The following is a 13,363-nucleotide window of genomic DNA, read 5'->3' as shown; positions in this document are numbered from 1 at the left end:
CGGAATTGGAAGGGCGGTGGCGGCGCGGCTCGGCTAGGGTTCGGCCGGGCGACGGCGCGAGGTAGACGACGGGCCTGACAGGTGGGCCCCACCTGTCAGCGGTTGAGAGAGAGGAGGGAGGGCGTGGCGAACTGGGCCGGCTTGGGCCGGGCGCAAGCAGGCCGAGGAGAGGGAGAGAGAGATAGACTTGGGCTGACTTTCGGCCCAAAGCTAAAAGAGAGATTTTAAAACCTTTTTCTATTTAAATTATTCATGAAATGATATTCCATTGATTAAAAATACTTCCTTGGCTCAAATAAATCCCAGAAAAATCTAGGAACTATAGAAACAAGAGAAGTATTTAAAAAAATTTTATCTAGCCCACTTTTATATTGAGATTTAACAAATTAAATTTAGATCTTCTCTTTTAGGATTTTAAGATCATTTCTAATAATTCCTTTTAGACAACAATTTATAATTTAAGGATTTTTAAACAAGAAAAGCACTTAACATAATTATAATTAGATCATTAATTGATTAACTAATTACTGAATTGTTCTTTGTATCAATTAGGAATTGAGCTCTGAAAAATCCGAGAAAATTTCAGAGAGTATACTTAATCATGGAGAATTTAATAAAAATTAAATTCATCCATGCTTTATATTTAGGAAATTTTATTTCCCACATTTAACTTCACTTGTAAATTAATGAACATTTAATATAAATTCTATTAATAAATTATTAAATACTTTATAAATCCTAAAACGAAAATCAGGTTGTGACATTGGACTAGATGGTGGTTCGGCCGAACCCTGGCTGGCTCTGCTAGCCCAGCCCTTCCTCCTAGAGACTGATATGTGGGCCTCATTGTATATTCTTCTGAAGATTGGCTCAAATGATTGCATCTTATTGGGTTTATGGGCTCAAGACTCCATTAGCTTGGATATGAAAGTTATATTCTCATCCTTCATGTATATTTTCTCTCAACTTTAGTAACTTGTCACCTGCATACAAATATACACCAACACTCGTGGAAATTGTTAGAAATAAACCCTACCACTATGTTGGATGTTTTACATTTATGGTTTTATGCAGGTATTGACGGCGTTAATTTGGTACTTAACAGCCGTCAACAAGTCCCCACACTTAGCTCTTTACTCGTCCCGAGAAAAGGTTAAGGATTAATGTGGAATAAAATTTCCGAAAATACAATATAAGTACACAAATTATTCTAAGCCATACCTGTACCTATGAACTTTTGCACTGTCTAACTTACCATCTTGGGCAATTGATGAATGGAACGGATGTGACTCAAGTCCTTCTTGTTCCTCTTGTCAATCTCTTGGGTTTTCATATATTTTCACAAAGCAGCTATACTCCTCAAAGGACTTTCTCTCAAATCACTCATGTGGTTTGATTTGTGGAACCTCACCAAGGCATATTATGCCGAATTGTCCCTATTTTAAAAGGCTGTATATGTGGAGCTCGGTAGGGATCAATCGGGCATACCTGCATCACATATTTTGCAAAGCCAAAAGACCGGACCCAAGGAGATAGCAAGTCATACTATCTGATCAAGAATGTGCATGTGTGTGATATGTGTGTATGTGTGGTTATTTTGTGGGTTGTTGACGGTCGTTAGCGATCAGTTTCGACCATCAATATTACCAAAATAGAGGAGAACTAGTTATGCTTGCAATGCATATACATGTTAGAATAATAATATTCCACTAGTATTAGGTTCACTAAACTTTTGCAGAGAATAACCATAAAGTGGAGGAGAATCGATGTCAAATCAGACGATAAGTCAATAGGACAATGTCGAGAATCAGACTTATGTATGAATGTGCCAAGAGCTCAGAATTAATACGATGAATTGGGCCAAAATTCACAAGTCTAAGAAGTGAAGCAACGGAGAAGGCCACCTGCCGAATTTGGGCCAGGTTCGGTGTTGACGGTCGTTATCGATCAGTTTCGACCGTTAATATTACCAAAATAGAGGAGAACTAGTAATGCTTGCAATGCATATACATGTTAGAATAACAATATTCCACTAGTATTAGGTTCACTAACCTTTTGCAGAGAATACCCATAAAGTGGAGGAGAATCGACATCAACTCAGACGATGTCGAGAATCAGACTTATGTCTGAATGGGCCAAGAACTCAGAATTGACACGATGAATTGGGCCAAAATTCACAAGTATACGAAGAGAATCAACAGAGGAGGCCGCTAGCCAAAACCTGGGCTGGTTGGGCCGGCCCCTGGTTCGGCTCAACCAGGGGGTTCGGCCGAACCCTCCCTAGCGCTGTTGGATGCAAGGTTGCGGCTGGACGGTGTAGATTAGCCCCCAATGACGGTTGGAAGGTATTTCCGACCATTCCAACCGTCACAACTGTCATTGGGAGGCTATATAAACCCCTCACTCTCTTCACTTCAACACACACCTCAAGCAAGAGCTCTCTCATATTCTCTCAAGTTTAGTTTAGTAGTATCAAGATAGTGAAATAGGAATAAAGTAGAAATCAGGAGTCCGGAAGTCTTCGGAAGAGTTCGGATATGGCTCTAGTAGCTTTCCTTTCCTCTTTTGTAAGCTTTGTACTTTTATTAGAATATTCTTCTATATACATTTATGGTATTGAAATAATTTTCGAGTATATGAATGCCTACTTTACATTATGTTCATGTTATACTGAATATACTGCTAGCTTATCTGGGAGATGCTTTGGTGCGGGTATAATGTTTGCATATGCAATTACTCTATGTCATGACGATGATATTAGAGTAGTATCTAATAATTTAGACGTGGTGTCTAGATTACGGGATATTATTATTTGGGGTTATATGCTGTAGTTGAGAGGTGGGCCGCTGATGGTGACAGCTCAGTACGGGTATTCCTGCGCGCGTGTATATAATCCTAAGTTAATTCCCTGGGAAGGGTATTCCTCCGTATTTAGCCCCGGTTGTATGGTCATGATGGGCTATCGTAAGGAACTCGGCAGTCAGGGATGGCTTCTCGAAGTACCAGGAGGGCATCGGATAGAGGGTACTAGCTAGTATATCGGTTAACTAGAATGTATGTATACTATGTATATTAGAAGTATAGGAATAGATTATCTTTCTCTTTTCTTTCCACTTAGCTTAGATAATATATTATGAGAATGAGTAGCTGATGCTTGTGTGTCACTCTACCCTTGGATTATCTTAACCCCTGCTTAGAATATGATTATTACAAGTAATATATAAATTATTAGTCAATTTCTCTCTACATGATCTTCCCACGGGATAAAATAAATATGATACTTTTGGAACACTCTTGGGTGAAATGCTACAACGGTATATACGTGCGCTTGCGGATGAACTCTGTAACCATAATATACCAGGAGTATTTATGCGCCATTGCAGGGAATTATATTTCTAGTAATGTCGTTAAGAAATACCAACACGGGTGAAAAAGAAAAAACAAAAGATAACAACTCCTTTGGTATACCTCATCCTCCAATTTTCTCTCTTTGGAAAATGTGGGAGAGTGCATGGCTATTTCTTTTCTCTTTCTTTTTTTTCATCGGGCCCCATACTTTGTATGAGCAAGATTCTCTCTGTTTTTTTTTGCATACTTGTATGAGCAAGACTTTATTTTTCCTTCTTTTACATAGCCATGCCTCTCTCTCTCTCTTTTCTTTTTTTTTCTTTTGAAAGAATTTTGGAGGAAAAGTCATAAATGACATGGAGTTTTTATTTTGTGGGTAATGGATAAAATAAATAATCGATGAGGGATGCTATGTTCCAGTGTAGAAGTTTAGCATAAGTGTGTGTATGTGGAGTGTGCGTGTGATCTTGATCATGAAAGTATGAAAAACATCTCCACGGGTCACAATAATTTGACAAAGGTCAATGTAATGTCAAGCAGCCTATACACATATAAAGTTTTGCAATGAAAATCATATTTGGCCTTGGTAGTTAATTATAAAGTCATGATAGTTGGACAGGAATTTCTTTTGTCATAACCATATCACAAATATCAATTATTTAGATGAGCAAGGTTCCCTGTGATAGATAATTGTTCACAGGTGACAAGTGTTAGCAAAGAATAAAAAGTGTACATCCTCAATCATAGGAAAATTCTATTTGTTGAGACTTAATATTTGTAATCTTTATTTGGAGTCAAACTAAATTATTTTTGAATTTCCTGCCAAAGTTTAACTCACAAACAGGGGAGAATAAGGAAGAAGACGCGCAAACCTGACCATACAGCGAAGGAGTGATAGAGCCAGGCTAGTCAAAGGTCGAGCGAACACTTGGTTCAGCCAACCGAGCTAGGACTCCGAGTAAAAAAAAACCAGCTAGGACTTGGTTTTGGTTGCTGAATTTTGTGCGCGACCGTGGTCCAGTGTTCATCATATTGATGTGTCACGTTGAGTCGATGCTGTTGCGCGTCGGGATTGCCAAGACTCTCCCACACTTGTTTTGTACCTTGTCTTTATTCAACAAAAAACATAAAAGCCAAAAAGGCTTCCACCGGGGTGAAATACCGGTGAGCCAAAAATTTTATTCAAGTAACTCTAGGCGCATGAAGTGCCTAAATTTACTTTATTTTATTTCTTTTTCATTTTTTTTCATGGCAACAATGAAGGCCATTCCAGATCTGGTGGATGATGGTTTATCCATTCTGCAATATGCAGATGATACTCTTATTTTTTTGAGCATGACTTAGAGAAAGCTAGGAATATGAAGTTGTTATTATCAATATTTGAAAAACTTTCAGGCCTAAAAATAAATTTTCACAAGAGTGAATTATTGTGTTTTGGCCAGGCAAAGGAATGCCAAGAACAATATTCCAATATTTTTTGCTGCAGAATAGGAATTTTTCTTATCAGATATCTTGGCATTCCTATGCACTTTAGAGAGCTTAGTAATAAAGATTGGAAATTAATTGAGCAAAGAATTAAAAACGATCTTAATATTTGGAAAGTTAATCATATGTTAGTAGGGGGATATTGGTTGTGATTAATTGTGTGCTTTCAAGTTTAGTCATGTTAATGATTTCTTATTTTAGATTCCAAGATGAGTTATTCAAAATATTGATTATTATATATGACGTTCTTTTGGCAAGGTGATGAATATAGAAAGAAGTATAGACTTGCAAGATGTGACTATATGTTAGCCAAAAGATTAGGGTGGACTTAGAGTTCATAATTTAAAAATTAAAAACCAATGTTTATTGAGCAAATGGTTGTTTAAGTTAATAAATGAGCAAGGTGTTTGGCAAGACTTATTGAAACGATTTAAAGAATCAATGAAATAACCAAGTTGAGAGGAAAAAGAGGATTCCCATTTTTAGTCGAGACATGAAAGGTAAGAGTAGATTTTTAAATATGAGTTCCTGGGTAGTTAATAATGGTGAACAAGTAAGATTTTCTAGGAGGATAAGTTGATAGGAAATACCACCTTTAAGGACAAGTAAATTGTCTTTGTACTTTATAGTTCGAAAGAGAAACTCTTCCATTGCAAATGTTATGATTCCTGTTCCATTGGATGTTCCTTTCGGAAGAGCATTAGTAAGTCAGAACTCGGTCAATTGGCATAACTTATGTGCTTCAATTGTGTATATTCATCTGTCAGAAGGAAATGACATATTTAAATAGAAATTTCATCAGAATGGTCAATTCTCGGTTAGTTATATGTATTTTGTTTTAACTAATAATGGTTATATTGAGAGGAATACGATTATCTAAAAATTTAAGATGACTCTTAATATTAGATTTTTATGTGGTATCTGCTTAAAGCAGTAGTTCAAACTAAGGATAATTTTGCTAGGAGGAATTGAAATGTTAGTATGAGATGTATTTTTTTTTATGAAAAATGATACAACATATCATTTATTTTTAGATGTTCATTTTGCTAGATTTCTCTGTCATTTTGGTGTATATCCTTCACATCGTATATCTCATATCTTTGGGAATTGGTTTGTGGGTATTGATAAAATAACCAAGAAACTAATCCTTGTAGGAGCGTCTGCTATATGCTGGACTCTATGACTTAACAGAAATAATATGATTTTCGACAAATCATCGTCCAAATCTTATATGCAGGTAATTTTCGGGGCAACATATTAGATCCGGTTTTGAGCACAACTACAAAAGTGTGATAAGGACATCAAACTTAGCATTCTGCATATCGTAACCTAGAGGCGATTATGTAGATTTTCATCAATTATGGATGGAGATTCACAAATAGGCTTCAATAATTGTGGGGTTTTTCTTGTTTAATGTTGGTGGTCATTAGTTTGTGCTTTGCTTCTTGTTTATTGGGTGTGCTATTATGGACTTGTTGATATGCGCTCGTCATTGAGCATATTTATATAATAATTAGCTGTAGCTCTTTGAGCAAAGACCAAAAATTTATTCCATTATCTTAGAAAAAACAGTCCAACGCCATTAGAAAGGGTATTTTAGTGTTTTTCTCATTGTCAAATCTATCCACCAACCCCGTTACAAATGATATTTTAGTATATCCTATCTTATTATAAAGTTGATGCCCACTAACTCCTAAAGCTTAATATGCAAATGCTGCACATCATCACTCACTAATAATTATTATATATAATATTTTAAATATAACGCAAATATGATATATTATTTACAACTTTGTTGTACTTTTAGAATTCAATATGCAAGAAATATCAAATCATTGTCTTGACATCATTTTTAAACTATTTAAACTATACGTATATCATTTCTGTAATAATGTATAACATGCATTTATTCACGTATCCCACAGCAAAGCGTGGAGTATACCCTAATTTTTATCACTCCATCTGATTCAGATTATAAGACGTTTTGACTTTGGTCAAAGTCAAATTGCTTCAAATTTGAGTAAATTTGTAGAAAAAATAATAACATTTTCAACCCAAGAAAAATTTATTATGAAAATATATTTAATTATTGATTTAAAAAACTAATTTGATATTATAAATATTTCTACATTTATCTATAAACATAGTCAAACTTGAAGTAATTTGACTTTGATAAAAGCCAAAATGTCTTATAGTCTGAAACGGAGGGAGTATTGTTATTAGGTTGCGTTCTTTTCGGCTATTCCAGCTTAGCTAAAAAGTTAAACGGCATATTTTATGTGAAAACTATTTATATAGTAATAAATTTATTAATCAAAATTTTATATATTATGGGCCATTTTAGATTGATGCCAAAATGTGCCCTACCAATTTGTTTGGTAGTTTGAATAGTGAATGTAATGGTTTGGTTTGAAGCCAAGTGAATGGTAATGTCCATGATTAATTTGGCATAATTCTAGAACTTTCTTAACTATAATATAAAATTTGGTCTCCAATTGGTATCAATCCAAATCCATTCACCTAAAATGCTACCCTACCAAAATATTGGTAGTGCCAAAATATGCCTAAGTTTTGGTACTACCAATATTTTGGTAGGGCACTAAACCAAACAAGCCCTATAATACTACTTAATTAATCAGTCCTATGCTAATCACGTTAAGTGCGGCTAATTAGCCGTTTCAAGCATCTAAAAGAACTTGACACCGCAACGCTGTATGCGGGCGTTCGGCGCGGCTCTTTCATCCTACTTATATATCCTAGGGTGTAGGGTTTTGGTCGGCACCGCCTCTCCTCCTCCTCCTTCTTCCTCGCGCCGCGTCTTGTCCCCCTCACCGCCGCTCCACTGCCCTGCCGCCCCGCACTACCGACGATGGCGGCGCCACCGAAATGGCCCGCCCGCGTGGTGCGGGAGACGTTTCTATCGTATTTCGAGTCGAAGGCGCACACCCGGTGTTCCCCGAGCACCATCCTCGCCGCCAAGGATTCCCCTCTACTTTTCGCCGACGCCGAGATGAATCAGTTCATGCCGGTGCTCCTCGGCACCGCTGCACAAGGTTCGCAGCTCGGATGCCCGGGACGCGCCTGCAATTCTCTCCGCTGTATCCCCGTCGCCGTCGATGATAGGCACCTCACCTTCACCGAGGTTCTAGGGAACTGGTCCTTTGGGGACTACTTCAAGGAGGCAATTGGGTTTGCGTGGGAGCTCTTGACTAAGGTAACAGCTCCCCCCCCCCCCCACACCCCCCTCTCTTAGTCTCTTCTCCATCTATCTTGTGTTCATGTGTGGATACGACTGGGCTATGCAAATCGTGGGATTTGGATTTGTGATCCACTAGTGTCTTGGGTGGCTTGCGATTAATATTTGGGCTGCAGATTTACCTGATGTGCAGGAGAATTAGGGTATCTAGTTCTTCCGCAACTGAAGGGATTTAGGGACGTTGTATACAGTGGAATAATGACTAGTTTTTGTTTTTTTTAGGGCGATTTTTTTTAATTTGGTTTTCTACGATTGATTGAAACATAAAAATGGTGGCCAATGCCATTGTTTTGGGATGAACGTTTGATTTTTTTTGAAGATGAAAAATGTGGCTATCTGCAATTAGGAGAAACGCCGTTTATATGTCACTTAAGTTGATGTGTTGCTTCTCGGGTGAAACAGTTGAAGATGCAATCTATTAAGTTATTAAAATGCATTCATTGGACTCTTGATCTGGTCTGGGACCTATATGTTGCATTCATGGAATCATGATCTGGTTAGCGACCTATATGTTGTGTTTGCTGATTCAGGGCACATGTTGTGTTTGCTGATTCAGGGCTTCAGACTGTAACTCCTGAATCATTCTCTGATATGCAGGTCTACGAATTGGAGGTTGATAGAATTTTTGTGACATATTTCGGAGGTGATGAGAAATCGGGCTTAGCCCCTGATCTGGAGTCAAAACACATATGGCTTAAATATCTACCATCAGATAAAGTTCTACCCCTTGTCAACAAGGTATTGTGCATGTGCTGGCTTACTGATGAGAGCTTTTGGCAACAGGGCATTTTGTTGTATTAGTTTCATTTTATATGTTCGTTTCTCTCAGATTATTTTGCTCATACAATTCGATTTTACTATTGTTGTATTACTTACAAACGAACAATTATATAAACCTCAACAGGGTAACTTCTACCAAAATGGTGACACTGGTCCTTGTGGACCGTGCAGTCAAATATATTTTGATCAGATTGGTCATCATGATGTTGCTTCATTATTGAACAATGATGACCCTGGTTGTATTGAGATATGGAATCTTGTTTTTTTTCAGGTTAGTATACTTCTTTTAATCTGTTTTGTTTAGATGGCTAAAGTTTTTTCATATACATATAATCAGTTAGTTTGTTTTATTTGTACATGATGACTATCCATATTTATTCCTTCTACACGGTGCTGTGCTATTGCTAATTGCTTTTCTTCGGGTACTGGTTGATAAGCTTTTATATGTAATCAGTGATTTTATTTTTATTTGTACATGATGTTTTTCCTTATGCATACTTACATTTGCTGTTTGCATTTTAATTCTAGTTCAATAAGGAAGCAGGTGGCATATTGATGCCATCATCAGCCAAACATGTAGGCACTGGACTGAACTTCGAACAATTAACTTCTATACTTCAGAAGAAAAAGAGCAAATTTGACACCGACATATTAATGCTGACAATTGACTCCATCCGCCAAGTATGATGCCCATATGCACACTTGATGTTTTTATTCTGTATAATAGTTAGCCATAGTTTCCTATAGATTTTGTATACTGTATATGATATATTAATATTTATTAATGAATATTTTGCACATCTAAATGCAGTGTACTGGCAATGAAATTCAACCATACTCTGGTAAATTTGGTCCTGATGATATTAATGAAGTTGATTTGGCATACCGGATAGTTGCAGATCACATAAGAACAAGTAGTTTTGCTATTGCCGATGGTTCTCAGCCTGGTAAGTATATACTGTTTGATGGTGATAAATGATATGAAACACATGCAAATGCTTAGGGTTTTCTTGTTGTGACACATGCAAATGCGATTATGAGATGTATTTGCCTTGTTAATGAAATAAGGAGCTTTGTCATCAGAACATCCTCTAGATTCTTGGTCCACCTGGTTTACTGGGGACGGTAATGAACTGAAAAGATTATGTGGTGCATACTGCACTACCATTACCTGTTTTATTTGTCATATGTTTGTTATCCTTTCAGTCTTCATTTTGTAGTGAAAAATGGTGCTTGCCTGTCTATAATATTATATCCTTTTTAGGAATTGAGATAGCAAGGAATATGCTTAGGCGGGCTATTTACTTCGGTCATCAAAACTTGAAGGCCAAGCAACGATTTCTTACAATGTAAGAACGATCACTTGTCTATGCTATTTGCCACGTCTTTTGGTCCATATGCTTGCGTAACTTTATTCTTGCACAGAATGCCACAAAACAATATTTCCTCTAGACACAAAAGCTAGTCCTTTTGGTTTTGTGGATTTAAACATTATGAACCTTGGAAATCAAATTACAGTTGAAATGGTACAGTTGCTAACATGGATGTGCATATATAAGTCTCTAAAAGTACTAGTACATAATTTTACTAAGTTGAATAGCTTATTCCGTGCACTACTAAATTTACTGCACGAACACATGGAATTTTTATTTACTACATTGCATGGTAATATCCATGTCAATCTGCATGGGTGGTTTGGATGTAAATAGAATTTTTATCATGCACCCTGCATCAAGCACATAGTTTCCATCTTTTTTTGTTATTGTTTGCACCAGCAGTAACACTCCACAGCTCAAGTTGTAGGATGCTATTATCTTGTATGTATGAGATGGATACTTGGTACTGCATACGGAGTTCAGCACTGCTGCATATCATAGTCCTAGAAGTATTAGGTTATAGTATTGCATATATGAGATGGTAACTTGTTACCGCATATGCTATGTGTCTTTAGTGGAACTGCAAAAATAGCACATGAGATGGAAGTATTTTACCATGGGAGGCAGAATAATATGACTCCACCTGTGATTATGGAAGAAGAGCATTACTACAGATATCTGTTACTCCTGTCCCAAAATATAAGGTATTAGGACTGGATGGGACACATCCTAGTACTACGAATAACTTATATTTTGGGATGGAGGGAGTATGATAAAAGGTTTAACATGAAACAAACTAGTTTTATAGTGAATTTAGGGGCTGATGTGGTGGACGTTATCAACTATTACTTTGTTTTGGTCTGAGTCTTTTTCCAACAAATATTTGGTTTGTCATTGGCAGATTTAACATGGAATCTGACCGAACTGTTTGATTTTGTTCACATTAGCAAAGGCCTATGATATGATTGCTTTAGGTTCATGTGTGCCTTTTCATTTGATAGTTTAATTTATTTTAGCTGATACTTGGCTTTGGTATGGAAAATTTTTTTCCTCCCAGATCGTTGCCACCACCCATGTACAAGTATTGTTATTTGGAGTAGGCTAAATTGCTTGCAATGTGGGTCAATAACTCTGCTTAGACTGTAGGGAAAAAATACATGTCCTATATGATGACTGCCTGAGATTTATAATACTTAAATTGATCTTTTTTTTCCTTGAACAGCCTTGTAAGTGCATTTATCGAATCAATGAGTGGAGACTTTCCTGAGCTTTTACACAATGAAAAGAAGATAAAAGATATAATTGCAGAGGAAGAAATCACTTTTGCAAAGGTAATAGTGGTTTCCAGATGATTTACTGAGCTGAAGAATCAGTTTTTCCAAGTAAAGTTTCAAGTGTTTTTGTTGATTAAAATTTTTCACTCAAAAAGAGTGGGCACACTTCACTGCTCTTACCATGCATTAATAATAAATCATTTTGACTACATTTGGCGAAGGGCCCTTTGACATTTCAATTTGCTGGGTTTTTAGTGCCATTTGATACTGCTATATAGTTATGTTATTTCTAGATTGGTGTTTTACTATACTGCTAGAAGAGGGTGATGTAGAATAATTGTGTTGCATCGAGCAACTGTATCAAAATGGGAATATATCTAGAATAATAGTCGCAATCTTAGGTATTAGATTGGATAAAAGTGGCTTTCTTATATCAACAAGAAGCTTATCTGACCCTTTTATGCCTCCTGTTATTGACAATTCAAGTTTCTTTTGTTTTTTTTACTCATAATTCAAATGGCAGCTATGATTCCAGTTCCCATTCTCATTATAAGGTTGTTCCTACTGCATGTATTAACATTACAATATACACATGCAATATTGCAGAAAAGTACAGTAGCTTGCAATATAGTTGATTGTCACCAAAATTCATATTCTGCCTTCTCTTTCTGTTTAACTCATTCTTAAGGACAAGAAGAAATTTAAAAAGAAAGACAGCAAAAGGCAGAAGAAGGAGAAGAATAACACTGAACAAAATGTTGTGGTGACCAGACCTCCGAAGGTGTCCTACAAGACTAGGACAATTGATTTCTTTGGTCGTCCCACTCACATTATTCACCAGCATGAGAATGGGCCATGCGGTCTTATCGCGATCTGTAAGAGTATACAGCTTCCCTTTTTTTTTTTGTTCTATGTTTAGCTTAATTTACATTAGTTTCATGTGCCTGTGCAGGCAATGTTCTTCTCCTTAGGAGTGAGATTGGATTGTTCCTAAACAAAACTGAAGTGATGGAGGATGATCTTCTTAGTCGTATCATTTCTCGCCTTAAAAGATGCAGGTTTGCAACTTTTGTATAACTGTAATTTCTCACAATAAATACAAATGTAACTCAGGCTTCCCTTTTTCTTTTGCAGTTTGAGTTGCATGAGGGTTTTCAGTATTCAGAATTCCAACATAAAGTTTTATTTGTAGCAAAAAACCTCTGGAGAGAAGTATGCATAAATGTGACTTTTAAAAGGTGATAATGATATAAAATGTGCTGATTGGTTGTGTTTGTGCTTGCGTGTGTTCTGATGTTTGAAATGTTGACATTGCAGTACTAATGGCTTTGTGTTCTCACCTGAATATGCACTTTTTGATTATCTTGAAATCCCTGTATTCCATAGGTGGCTTGTGGATCAGGTAAGAGAACCTAATTGTTATGTTCTTTTTTTGTGCATAAATGTAAGACCACCGAGAACACTGAATGTGTAGTTATTGCAGTTGCACTTCAATGCAGCATCATGCTTAATGTGGTGTCTTTGCTTTGCTGCACGGTACCTTTCTCGCATTATCAGACGCAGTAATGGAACACCTCAGCCCATTTGAAGCCTGTAGATGTAGGAGGTGTTGGCCCATGTGGCCAAGAAGTGTTGTTGTGGTGGTGTTTTAGTACCAACTCAGAAGTTTAGGTGAGTGGGGGCCTGCTTATATGAAGCGAGTTAACCCTTTTACATGAAGCGAGGATGAAAGTGTAAGCAGGGTATTAAAATTAAACTGGCTGTTTTGCTGGATATGTTTGTTTCCAAACCTAGCCAGGCAAATGCAAAAGTGTGGGCCTTCGTTCCTGCTCTGGAGAAGTGGA

The 13,363-nt window shown here is 36.8% G+C and overlaps 1 pseudogene; it reads left to right on the top strand.

The window, feature by feature from the left end:
• Window positions 1–7,719: 7,719 nt before the first annotated feature.
• LOC127778281 (alanine--tRNA ligase-like) lies at window positions 7,720–13,107 on the top strand (annotated as a pseudogene).
• The last annotated feature ends 256 nt before the right edge of the window (window positions 13,108–13,363 follow it).

This window comes from Oryza glaberrima, chromosome 7 (genome assembly GCF_000147395.1).
Source record: "Oryza glaberrima chromosome 7, OglaRS2, whole genome shotgun sequence".
Classification (NCBI taxonomy): Eukaryota; Viridiplantae; Streptophyta; class Magnoliopsida; order Poales; family Poaceae; genus Oryza; species Oryza glaberrima.
Note: the sequence above shows the minus strand (reverse complement) of the source record. Positions and strands in the feature narration are given on the sequence as shown.